The sequence below is a fragment of the Schistocerca piceifrons genome, chromosome 4 (assembly GCF_021461385.2).
Source record: "Schistocerca piceifrons isolate TAMUIC-IGC-003096 chromosome 4, iqSchPice1.1, whole genome shotgun sequence".
Classification (NCBI taxonomy): domain Eukaryota; kingdom Metazoa; phylum Arthropoda; class Insecta; order Orthoptera; family Acrididae; genus Schistocerca; species Schistocerca piceifrons.
Genome location: NC_060141.1, coordinates 773727701 through 773740805, shown reverse-complemented (window position 1 = coordinate 773740805; position 13105 = coordinate 773727701).

Here is a 13105-nt window from a genome sequence, read left to right as displayed (position 1 = left end):
TAGCCAGCGCAGCCTCAGCCTTCGGTAAGCTAAATGACCGAGTATGGAAATCACATGCTCTCAAACTACAAACAAAAATTGCAGTCTACAAAGCAGTAGTATTATCCACCTTACTCTATGCCTCGGAAACCTGGTGCTGTTACAAAGCTGACATTAAGAAGCTAGATAAATTTCATCTTCGATGTCTGAGATCAATTCTGCGCATCAAATGGGAAGACCGTGTCCCAAACACGGAGATTTTGCGCCGCGTGAAACTGGCTGGTATTGAAGCCTTAATAATGAAACATCAACTGAGATGGAGTGGTCACATAGTACGCATGGATGACAGTAGGCTACCTAAAGCGGTGTTCTACTCGCAGCTCGCGTGCGGGAAGAGGAGGAAAGGTGGTCAACACCTGCGATATAAAGACACCATTAAACGCCACCTTGCAGCCTGTGGCATTCCAAGCAACCGTTGGGAAGAGCTAGCATTGCGCCGATCGGAGTGGCGATCAACTGTACATAAGAGCATCGAGCAATTCGAGCAAAAGCGTCTAATGAACCTGGATGCTAAAAGAGAGCTCCGAAAATCTCAGCTCAAGCCTGTCTACACGTATACTTACAACTCTGCTGGTCAACTTCACTGTGCTTCATGCAACAGGATATTCAAAGCGAAATTCGGATTCGCGAGCCACGTCCGAGCCTACCACAACAGGGACAGAGAAGACTGACGGAGTCGCTGTCGCCGGGCACGGCGAGGAGGACATCATAATCAGTGCTAGTGGCGCTACTTGCCGTCTCTGGGTGTTTATAATGGTTACATCACGTATACTTCGAACGTAGGCGGTGATCACATTAATGTGAGTTGACTACGTATTATCGTGTCTCCTTCCTACTACACAGTACACGCCCATTAAGTAAGTTTTCGTTAGTTATTGTTCTTACTGGTGTGCAGTTGTAATGGCTGACAGTGATGTGGATTAGTCGTGACACTATGTTTCTATAGGTCATCTGAAACGAGGGTGATTCTCTTCGCCGTATATGGCTAACGCATGAAATAACTCTCGTCTTGCGATAACTTCAGCTACGTTCTGAACTTTCAATGCAGTTCTCGTTAGCGCGGCCTCGTCTGTTGCCTCCCCTTACACACGCGGAAAGCATTTGCTAATTGAGAGCTGCGTTTTAATTACAACTAATGGAAAGCCTGCAGCGGCAGGAATTTCGAATGGCGCACATTCGTATAGTGAGTTGTTACGTTTCAGCTCTGAGAATCTGTTTTATTTCAGCTCACATTTTCTGCCCTCGAAATCCATTTCAGAAATTATTTGACATTTAATTATTTAACGTCTTCGCCTTAGGAAGTAATTTTGCTGTCATCTTGCCGAATTTCTGCACTAAAGAGCTGAAGTCACACACGGGACTTTACTATCACTACTTCACTTCCTTCACCACACTCACTTCAGCAAGCTTTGGTGTTTCTGACACTGCTGAAACAGTGGAATTATGGAAATAGTAATAGAAACATCGTGGGTCTAAGACATAAAGCATCAATGTTGGTGAATAACGAAACCAGGCACAAATACTCATGTTCAGAACCATAGGCGGTTTCGGGCATTCAAGTACATCTTCATATGGCTAACGTTTCCTGTTACATAAATGTTTTCAACAGCTGCATGTCGTCAGCTTCAACACTGCACAATAATATTTGAGTACTTAGCGCTACTTTTATCTTGTTTTCATAGGAAATAAATGCCCATATGCCTCCAGTTATTTAGATATAAAGCGGGGAAGTTATATACACTTGCATACGCTCTAGTGGATGGCACCTCTTCTTGTTAGCTTTTTCAACGTTCTGGAAGGGTAAAGGGACCATGACAAGACGAGATCCCTGGAGCATATATCTGTATACACAACTTTTTCACCTTTTACCTAAATAAATGCAGCTGTATTAGGGTTTTTAGGGTTCCTTACATCAGTTGATAAAAGCGGAAACGTTACAAAATCACTTTGTTGTTCGTATGTCTATCTCTTTGTCTATCCGACTTTAGAAATAAATTTTTTTCAGGAACGAATAGATACATCAAATTGAAATTAATGTCACGTATTAATGTCAACTGTCCCTTGGCGATATAAAAAGTCAAAGTTTCTGAATCAGTGGAATCATAAAATATGGCCATTTATGTCACATACTTTGAGACCCAAAAACTCGGTCATTAAAAACTTATATATAGCTCCTGTGAGGCTGTTGTTGTTGTTGTTGTTGTTGTTGTGGTCTTCAGTCCTGAGACTGGTTTGATGCAGCTCTCCATGCTACTCTATCCTGTGCAAGCTTCTTCATCTCCCAGTACTTACTGCACCCTACATCCTTCTGAACCTGTTAGGCTAGAATCATGAAATTTGCTAAGAAGGAAGGTTTCGCACTACAAACAAAGGAGAAAATCCGAAAATTGTTAATCTGTAATTACATCACACGAAAATTTTTTTCCTCGTTTATTATTACACTGTCTCTGTTCGTCTGTCTCTTAACACCCCTTCGTCTCACGAACCGATAGACGTATCAAGCTGAAATTTATGTCATATACTAAGATCTAGGACCCTTGGCAATGTGTAAAAATGAAACTGATAAGTCAATAGAGTATACAGATACGGCCATTTTTGTCATATATTTTGATACCCACAAAGTCAATCATAAAAAATTTATGCGTACGTCCCCTTGGCGTGGAATCGTCAAGTTTGGCAAGAAGGAAGGTAAAAAAAAAGAAGAAAATTGTTAATTTGTAATTATAGGACACAAAGAATTCCTTTTCATTTCCCATTCGACTTTAAACTTGAAATTAAAACATTCCTGAAAATATTGAATTCCTTGGGATAGATATCATGGCAATATCAATGTGGATAACAGGAAAAATCATCGAAGTTCTCTATTCCCGGAATGGATGGATTGTCTACATACATAATGAAATTTCTATGGAACCCTCAGGGCGCGAGTACTACTCGTTCATGGGCAACTTTTTTACCATCAAAACAACATAATATTATCACTAAATATTAAAAAATTATTTTGCTGTGTTGGAACTGATGACATGCAGTCGTTGAGAAGATTTATGTAACTGTAAACATTAGTCATATATAACATGGGAATGAACGCCCGAAACCGTCTGTGGTTCTGAAATTTATTTGTGGCTGGTTGCGTTATTCACCAACCTTTCTACTTTATGTTTTAGGTGTAGGATATTTCTGTTACTGTTTCCAAAGTTCGATTGTTTCAGTCATTTCATGGAAACCAAAACTTGCTAGAGTGAGGGTGGTGAAGGAAGTGAAGAGTGACAGTCTATATCTCCCTCCTTCGTACCAGGGGATTATTATTATGGATAGTACAGTCCTCTCAAAGTAATCTAACATATTACTATCCTTACTGTTAGTGTCATAGTGTCTGATGTGTATGTCATCACTGTTCTTTTTCGTAGACAATGAACTTAATTATGGGGGATAAGAGCATTCAAGATAGTAGGTCTGTTAGAGGAATATAATCTCTTTTGTCTAACTCTAACCGGTGTTTCATTTCTTGTAGGTCACGATCGATTCCAGGTACTTCAGCACATCATCATCCTGATATTTGCAACCAGATACAGTTCCGTATATCGGCGTATTCCCACGTGTGCTCTTCCGCAAGCGATTTACGCAGTGTTACACTTATTCAGATTGAACAGCTTCTATGTTATAAATGAAAAGGTCATGATTCACTGATTGTAGATAGTTGGCCCTCAAGATTAAATCCAGATGATTAGAAGTACAAGAAACGAATATAGTATACCTATGGCATTGCTAAATAAATGTCAGCGTCAGCACAGTGGTCCAGTAAAATTGATCACACCTGGAGAGGTACCACTGAACGACGCAGGAACGATAACTATTCAAGTCGAGACACACCACACTATATGGGCACCATAGCGCATCACCTCAGACCCAAAGGTTGGAGTGGCAGTTTTATTTTATTTCGCGAAGTAATTTTACACATTTACTCTTTGCTTAAGTGATTCGTCGTCGCCCTTATCTCTCTCTCTCTCTCTCTCTCTCTCTCTCTCTCTCTCTCTCTCTCATTCTCTGTCCCTCCATGAGGATGGTAAAAGTGGCAGAAAACTTACAGCTGTGTTGAAGTAGATACATGCTTTAACAATCGTTTTAAAGTTATGTACTAACTACTCCCCTGACTACACGAGACAGGCATAATAATATGAACACCTGTACATAATTGGGAATGGTTTATTAATAAGGGGTTGGGCCCCCATTTTTCCGTAATACAGGTGCGATTCTTCTTGGAATACTGGCATGTAATGATTGTTGAGCCTCCCATGGAATGTTATGCCACTCCTCGATCAGAACCTCTTCTAACTTCTGTAGAGATGAGGGAGATCTGCTCCAGAATCTGCTCTCCAACCCACACGGGCTCGATAATGTTGAAATCCAGGGATCGTGCTGGCCAGAGAAGGCGCTGCAGTTTAGTTGCATGCCACGATTGTACTGTCCTGGCTGTGTGAATGGGCGCATTATCGTCCTCTAATATGGCACAATGGTTGGGGTACAATATTTGAATCATTGGGTGCACCAGATCACCTAAAATGTACACATAATCGTTGGCTGCCACACGGTCTTTGAGAGTAATGATGGGACCAGCAGGTGATATGGCTGCCCACACCATCACACTTCCACCTCCATGCTTAACTACTGGAATCAAGCAATCAGGATTGTGGGCTTCTTTTGGCGTTCTCCAGACGTAATCATAAAGCCCAATGTTGGAAATAATGAAAACGTTGACTCGTCGCACGTACGACGTGTTTCCACTGATCAGCCGTCCAAGATTTATGCTACTGTCACCATGTTTTATGCTTCTTTGTGTTGATTGTCGACACTAATGGTTTCGGTATAGCAGCTCGTCCTTGAATATTCGCTTTATGAAGTTCTTGTCGGACAGTGTCGAAGGTTACGGGATCTCGAAAATGCCTATTGAACTCAGCAGTCACTTTCAGCCGCTGTATGTTTCTGTTGTATTGACGTTAAGGTATGACGACCTCTGTCATTTAGTTTTGATTTACACGATGACGTCTTTCCATGTTTTTTGCAGACTGTCATGACTATTGAAACAGTTGTTCTTGAAACATTCAAAAAGTTGGCTGTCTTGGTTACTGATGCTTCAGCTAATCGCCGTCTTTGGAACTCTGTTAGATCTTTCATTGCACGACGACCTCGGCCTCTGAAGGCAAATACGAAGTGTGCACTACTCCTAAACAACCGGCACTGATGCCTGCTCCGTACTGAACACACACAATCCAACGCGACACGTGCCTTACTTGCGTTGCTAACAGTCAAACAGTACCATCCCATGACTACCACTGTTCACGTTATTTTGCCTATGTCCTGAACCTTCTCGATCAATCTAGTTTTTCCAAGAGGGGTGTTCATTTACCGTCTTCGCAGTGCCTTCGTCACGGCGGATGCGCCCCTCCGCAACAGCGTTCTACACGACGTCACGTAACGGCTCCTACTCATCAGAAATAGTCTTACCTAGCGCTGCGTGCTATAAAATTATTGCGTCAAATTTCTTCAATTATTATAATGATTACACTAATAAACAAGCCGTAAAACCGAGCAGTGAGGTAGCCCTCCTATGTCTGGCGTGATGACTGAGATTTACAGTTGTTAAATTTGTGTACATGGCCTGAAGATTCGAACTTAAATAACGTTCACAACTATCATTATAAGATGAAATAGAGAGATCTAGGAATTATTAATTACACGTATCATTATTACAGAAGAGGAATTTGGGAACGTGGCTACAGATTAGTTAGTCACGTCACAAATCCTTAGAGATCTTCGTGTGATTTAAAAAACAATGAACCTGGGACTGCCATTAATTCCCGTAGTCTTATTTTCCTGTATAGGATGCTATAGAGAGTTCATCTTCCTCATTGCTTCTTCTTGAACCAGACTTAATTGTTTTGCTGAAACTTAGCTTCTCTGCTGCAGATTACTGAATAACAATAGCTTGCGCATATCTGGCAGTAAAATTATGTTCCAATGTTACACTGCTGTCCTAGAAATGCTAAAACAAATTTAACACTATGACATTTTCTTAAAATTCCTTAGATATATTTTTTCGTAAATTATTGCCTAACGATACTTGCCCTAATTGGGTTAAAGATATATGCTCATCGCTGTGAACAACGTGTTTCAAAATTGTATTGCTCCAGGTTATTATTCCGTTTTTGCTAATGCTGTTGTTTTGCTTGTGATTTGTGCCAGAGGTATACGATGCCAAAGAAAAAATACTCTGCGCAAAACTTCAGGAGGAAAGCAGATTTTGTCATGTTACGCCAAGTAACATAACTCCATGAAGCCTCCATCACACACACACACACACACACACACACTCACACACACACACACACATATACATATATATATATATATATATATATAATGGTTCAAATGGGTCTGACCACTAAGCGACTTAACTTCTGAGGTCATCAGTCGCCTAGAACTTAGAACTAATTAAACCTAACTAACCTAAGGACATCACACACATCCATGCCCGAGGCAGGATTCGAACCCGCGACCGTAGCGGTCGCTCGGTTCCAGACTGCTGCGCCTAGAACCTCACGGCCACTCCGGCAGGCATATATATATATATATATATATATATATATATATATATATATATATATATAACTGTTCTGCATAATGTTCTAATATAGAGAATAGTGCAAAGAAATGTTTATCATTTCATGATACGAGGCCGTTCAATAATCAATGCTACGCAATGCTTTTCTTGGGCAATTTCGGCTGAAAAAATGTATAATGTGTTGTGTGATGTCCTGGAATACACCCGCTTCGGGCATTATAGTTTCAAAAAGTTCCTATTGGTGACAGCGCTGTAAGTAGCCTTCCAAATGGCGTTTTTAAAGGAGGTGTGTGTCAAGCAAAGAATTGTCATTGAGTTTCTTTTGGCGGGAAACCAGAGCATCGCAGATCTTCATAGGCGTTTGAAGAATATCTACGCAGAGTTGGAAGTGGATAAAAGCACGGTGAGTCGTTGGGCGTGGAGTCTGTCATCATCGCATCAAGGTCGTGCACACCTGACCGATATCTCACTTGCTGGTGGGCCGTTCGAACGCTCTCATTCGAGATGGTAGACGGATCACAAACAAACACCTCGCTGCACACCTGGAAGTCTCTTTTGTGCTGATACTCTCACTCATTCATCAGTTGAGGGACTCAGATGTGTGTGAGTGCTGCGTTGCTCGCCCCCTACCAGAAGACCATAAAGAGCAACGAGGGACCATTTATGCAGAATTGGTAACGCGTTACGAGGCTGAGGGTGACAATTCTTTGTCGAACACCGTCACATGCGATGGATGACGGGTTCGTCACATGTAACGGGAAACAAAATGGCAATCCATGGAGTGACACCACACCAACTCTCCTCCAAAGAAAAAGTTCGAAGCCGCATCCTCAGGCGGTAAAAACATGGCGGCGATGTTCCTGAGAGACGGGAGGAGTTACTCTGTTTGGTTTTCTCCCTCATAGTTCCACGATCAGTTCGGAAGTTTATTATGCTACTCTCAGGAAACTGAAGAAACGACTTCAGAGTGTTCGTCACCGCAAAAAAGTAAATGAACTTGTCCTTCTCATTGACAAAGCGAGGCCTCAAAGTCCGTGCATCCGAGAAGAGCTCACAAAACTTCAGTGAATGTTTTTCCTCATCTACACTACAGCACGGATCTCGTACCTTACGACTTCCGTCTCTTTGGCTCAACGAAGGATGAACTCCGTGGGAAGCAGTACGTGGATGATGGGGAGGTTATTGAGGCAGCAAGACGTTGACTCCGTCATTGACCAGTAGAGTGCTCCCTTGCAGGCATACAGGCTCTCGGAGAATGCTGGCATAAGATCATCACATTGAACGGAGTTTATGTGGAAAAATAGGGTATTGCAGGCATAAGAGTGGGGAATAATACAGGGTGATTCAAAAAGAATACCACAACTTTAAAAATGTGTATTTAATGAAAGAAACATAATATAACCTTCTGTTATACATCATTACAAAGAGTATTTAAAAAGGTTTTTTTTCACTCAAAAACAAGTTCAGAGATGTTCAATATGGCCCCCTCCAGACACTCGAGCAATATCAACCTGATACTCCAACTCGTTCCACACTCTCTGTAGCATATCAGGCGTAACAGTTTGGGTAGCTGCTGTTATTTCTCGTTTCAAATCATCAATGGTGGCTGAGAGAGGTGGCCGAAACACCATATCCTTAACATACCCCCATAAGAAAAAATCGCAGGGGGTAACATCAGGGCTTCTTGGAGGCCAATGATGAAGTGCTCTGTCACGGGCTGCCTGGCGGCCGATCCATCGCCTCGGGTAGTTGAAGTTCAGGTACGTAGTTATGGACAGATAAGTGCCAATGTGGTGGCGCTCCATCCTGCTGAAATATGAATTGTTGTGCTTCTTGTTCGAGCTGAGGGAACAGCCAGTTCTCTAACATCTCCAGATACTGTAGTCCAGTTACAGTAGCACCTTCGAAGAAAAAGGGACCAAAAACTTTATTGGCTGAAATGGCACAGAAAACGTTCACCTTAGGCGAGTCACGTTCATACTGAGTTGTTTCTCGCGGATTCTCAGTGCCCCATATACAGACATTGTGACGGTTGACTTTCCCGTTAGTGGGGAAAGTTGCTTCAGCACTAAACACAATCTTTGAAACGAAAGATTCATCTGTTTCCATTTGAGCAACGATAAAATCACAGAAATCGATTCTTTTAATCTTATCAGCTGCAGACAGTGCTTGAACCAATTTCAGACCATAAGGTTTCATAATTAACCTTTTTCGTAGGACTCTCCATACAGTTGATTGTGGAATTTGCAGCTCTCTGCTAGCTCTGCGAGTCGATTTTCCTGGGCTGCGAACAAATGCTTACTGGATGCGTGCTACATTTTCATCACTCGTTCTCGGCCGTCCAGAACTTTTCCCTTTGCACAAACACCCATTCTCTGTAAACTGTTTATACCAATGTTTAATACACCACCTATCAGGAGGTTTAACACCATACTTCGTTCGAAATGCACGCTGAACAACTGTCGTCGATTCACTTCTGCCGTACTCAGTAACGCAAAAAGCTTTCTGTTGAGCGGTCGCCATCTTAGCATCAACTGACGCTGATGCCTAATCAACAGCGCCTCAAGCGAACAAATGTACAACTAAATGAAACTTTATAGCTCCCTTAATTCGCCGACAGATAGTGCTTAGCTCTGCCTTTTGTCGTTGCAGAGTTTTAAATTCCTAAAGTTGTGGTATTCTTTTTGAATCACCCTGTATTGTGTATTGGAATTCTGAGTAAAACCAACATACGTTCAGGAACAAAATTGTTCTGTTTTAGTCACTGAACATTCCTCATACTTCAGAATAGGTGATCGCAGCGAAACGGTAATCGGTTCACATATTTTGCTGCCTTTTGAATTTCGGTACGGTACACAACTAATAATTTCGATAACATTTTGTTAGTATAGCTGACTGCGACAGTTTGATTACTCTGGGCGCTAGGTAACGGGCGACGGCAACGCAAGCTATGACGCTAGTGCGCGGTTGTCATTTTGCTCTGCTTCCTAGCCGATTAGGTCTGCTAAACGTGCATTAATTTGCCGCAGTATGGACGTGGCTCTTATACGCAGCCTCTGATACGCCTCTCTGATGTATACAGCGTCATTATTTCCAGCAGAACGTCATGTGCCTCACATTTCGCGGACGATCAGCTTTGTCAATGATTGTTCTAGTGCGCCTAATTTGAGTGTGTTCGGATGTAATGGCCGTAATACATCACTCTTGCCGCTATGAACGCTGCTGTGAAAAGCTTTTAAAAGCGAAAATAAAGTTACATTTCGGTCGGGTCAGTATTTGAAGTATCATTATGACCGACAGCAGCACAAATAATTATCCGCTTTGTGGCGGAACGGAACGGTGATCTAAATACGGGAAACAGGAAAGCAATAGTCATAGGCAAAAGTGTGTTTCCAATATTCACAAAAAAGCTTAAATGGTTGTCAGAGAGATGGCATGGTACTCTGATGCAACTCTGAAACAGAAACTAAAGATCTCTGTTTGTGCATGTAGGAAACAGAATGTATTACGTTGTGGATCAAGGCTCTTATTAGATACCACAGAGTAACTCCACCAGTCTTAACACTCACACGAAAAACGAAGAGATCAGTGTGGCTATAACCCATCGACACATACACTGACGAAAACAAATCGTTGTACCAAGAAGGAGTTGTGCGACGTAAACGGAAGTTCGCAAGCGTGTTTCTACATATGAAGGGTGATGTCGATTCAGATTTCGTGCCAGCCGTATAAGGGTGGTGCTATTAGCGCCAGTAAGAGGATGCATATCACTCACTTTGATAGTTGGCATTAGTCAAGAATACCTTTAAGAGGACATTGCCACCATTATCAGCACGTCACTGAGTTTGAACGAGGTCGTGTATAGGGCTAGGAGGAGCTGGATGTTCCTTATAGGATACTGCAGAAACACTTTTCAGGAAAATAGCCACTGTGCATGACTGCATGACTGCTGGCAGTGGTGTTCACGAGAATATACGGTCGTAAGATTACCGGAATCCCGACGGCCACCTTGCACATCGTGTTCGGCGCATGGCGCAGAAGCCACTAGCTCCGTATTTCCAGCCAACACAATTAAGAACATAAAGCTGCGAATTTTACTTGCCCTCGCAAAGTATTATATGACTGCCTCTACAATAATTTGAACTTAACTACCGACCCAAAGGGCTCCGTGAGCGTAGACTACCTATGGCCGGGTAACTTGTTAATAAAATGCAGTGACGAATATTGAAAACCGTATCATTCGTACAGTATTTCCTGAGACAGCCTTCCCGTACAGGCGGAAAAACCCGACGTAGGACTTTAATTTGTCATATACTGACGGAAAAAAATTTCAACTCCAAAAGATAATTAATGTACAGTAATGAAATTTTGCGTGACGAGTTTAAGTCATGAACACTGCAAGAGACAGGTTAATGTTAGTGGAAGAAAATTTGTTGCAAATGGGGAACGTTGGTACATTAAGAAACGATGTAACCGACAGAATGTTGAATGTAAGCATGCAAAAGTGCATCAGTTATGTTGTACAAGTGGCGGATGTTAGTTTGTGGGATGGAGTTGCAGGCCTGTTGTACTTAGTCGGACAACACAGGGGCGGTTAACGCTCGACTGGAAACAGATCTGGCGATCGAGCAGGCCTACGCAACACGCCGGCACTCTGTAGAGCGTGTTTGGTTACAACAGTGGCATGTGGGCGAGCGTTATCCTGTTGGAAAACACATCCTGCAATTCCGTTCATGGATGACAGTCCAATAGGTCGCACAAACAGTCTGACGAACAAATTTGCAGTCAAGGGGCGTGGGATAACCACGTGAGTGATCCTGCTGTCGTAAGAAATCGCACACCAGACCATAGCTCCAGGTGTAAGTCCAGTTTGTCTAGAAAGCAGAGAGGTCGGTCTCAGGCCCTTAACTGGCTTCCTCTTGACCAACAAAAGGCCCCCACTGGCACCGAGACGGAACCAGCTTTCATCCGAAAACACAAAAGACCCTCCATTTGCCCTCCAAGCAGCTGTCACTTGACACCACTGAAGTCGCAAATGGCGGTGGTTATGGGATCAGTGGAATGCACGCCACTCTTGAAGTAATCGATCTGTAACACCTGGTTGTGTCCTTGTGGTGCCAACTGCTGCTCAGATAGCTCGTAAAGTGATGTAGTTCGATGCGTGAGGTCGTATACAGGGTGTTACAAAAAGGTACGACCAAACTTTCAGGAAACATTCCTCACACACAAATAAAGAAAAGATGTTATGTGGACATGTGTCCGGAAACGCTTAATTTCCGTGTCAGTATGAACTGTACTTCCTCGATTTTCACAATCAACATGTGTGGGCTGACGAGAATCCACACGCAGTTGTTCAATCACGTCATCAACACAGATTTTCTGTGAACGTTTTGGCAGGCATTGTTGGTGATGTCTTGATTGAGCCCCATGTTCTTCCACCTACGCTCAATGGAGCACGTTATCATGATTTCATACGGGATACTCTAACCGTGCTGCTTGAACATGTGTCTTTACAAGTACAACACAACACGTGGTTCATGCACGATGGAGCTCCTGCACATTTCAGTCGAAGTGTTCGTACGCTTCTCAACAACAGATTCGGTGGCCGATGGATTGGAAGAGGCGAACCAATTCCATGGCCTCCACGCTCTCGTGACCTCAACCCTCTTGACTTTCATTTATGGGGGCATTTGAAAGCTCTTGTCTACGCAACCCCGGTACCAAATGTAGAGGTTCTTCGTGCTCGTATTGTGAACGGCTGTGACACACTACGCCATTCTCCAGGGCTGCATCAGCGCATCAGGGATTCCAGGCAACGGAGGATGAATGCATGTATCCTCGCTAACGGAGGACATTTTGAACATTTCCTGTAACAAAGTGTTTGAAGTCACGCTGGTACGTTCTGTTGCTGTGTGTTTCCATTCCATGATTAATGTGATTTGAAGAGAAGGAATAAAATGAGCTCTAACAAGGACAGTAAGCGTTTCCGGACACATGTCCACATAACATATTTTCTTTTTTTGTGTGTGAGGAATGTTTCCTGAAAGTTTGGCCGTACCTTTTTGTTAACACCCTGTATAGAGACAGAGGCACCTGCTCGCAGCATGGTGCAAAATGGTTCAAATGGCTCTGAGCACTATGGGACTTAACTTATGAGGTCATCACCCCCCTAAAACTTAGAACTACTTAAACCTAACTAACCTAAGGACATCACACACATCCATGCCCGAGGCAGGATTCGAAACTGCGACCGTAGCGGCCGCGCGGTTCCACACTGTAGCACCTAGATCCTCTCGGGCACCTCGACCAGCAGCATGGTGCAGTTTGGCTCAGTCGTTAGAATAAGTGTACGCTTTTTGGCGCTGGTGTTGTCTTTCCTCTGAGCGCCTCACAACTTTGAAGTCAGTTCTGCACCTTCTCTTGCCTTTTCAGGGGTTTTACTTGTTT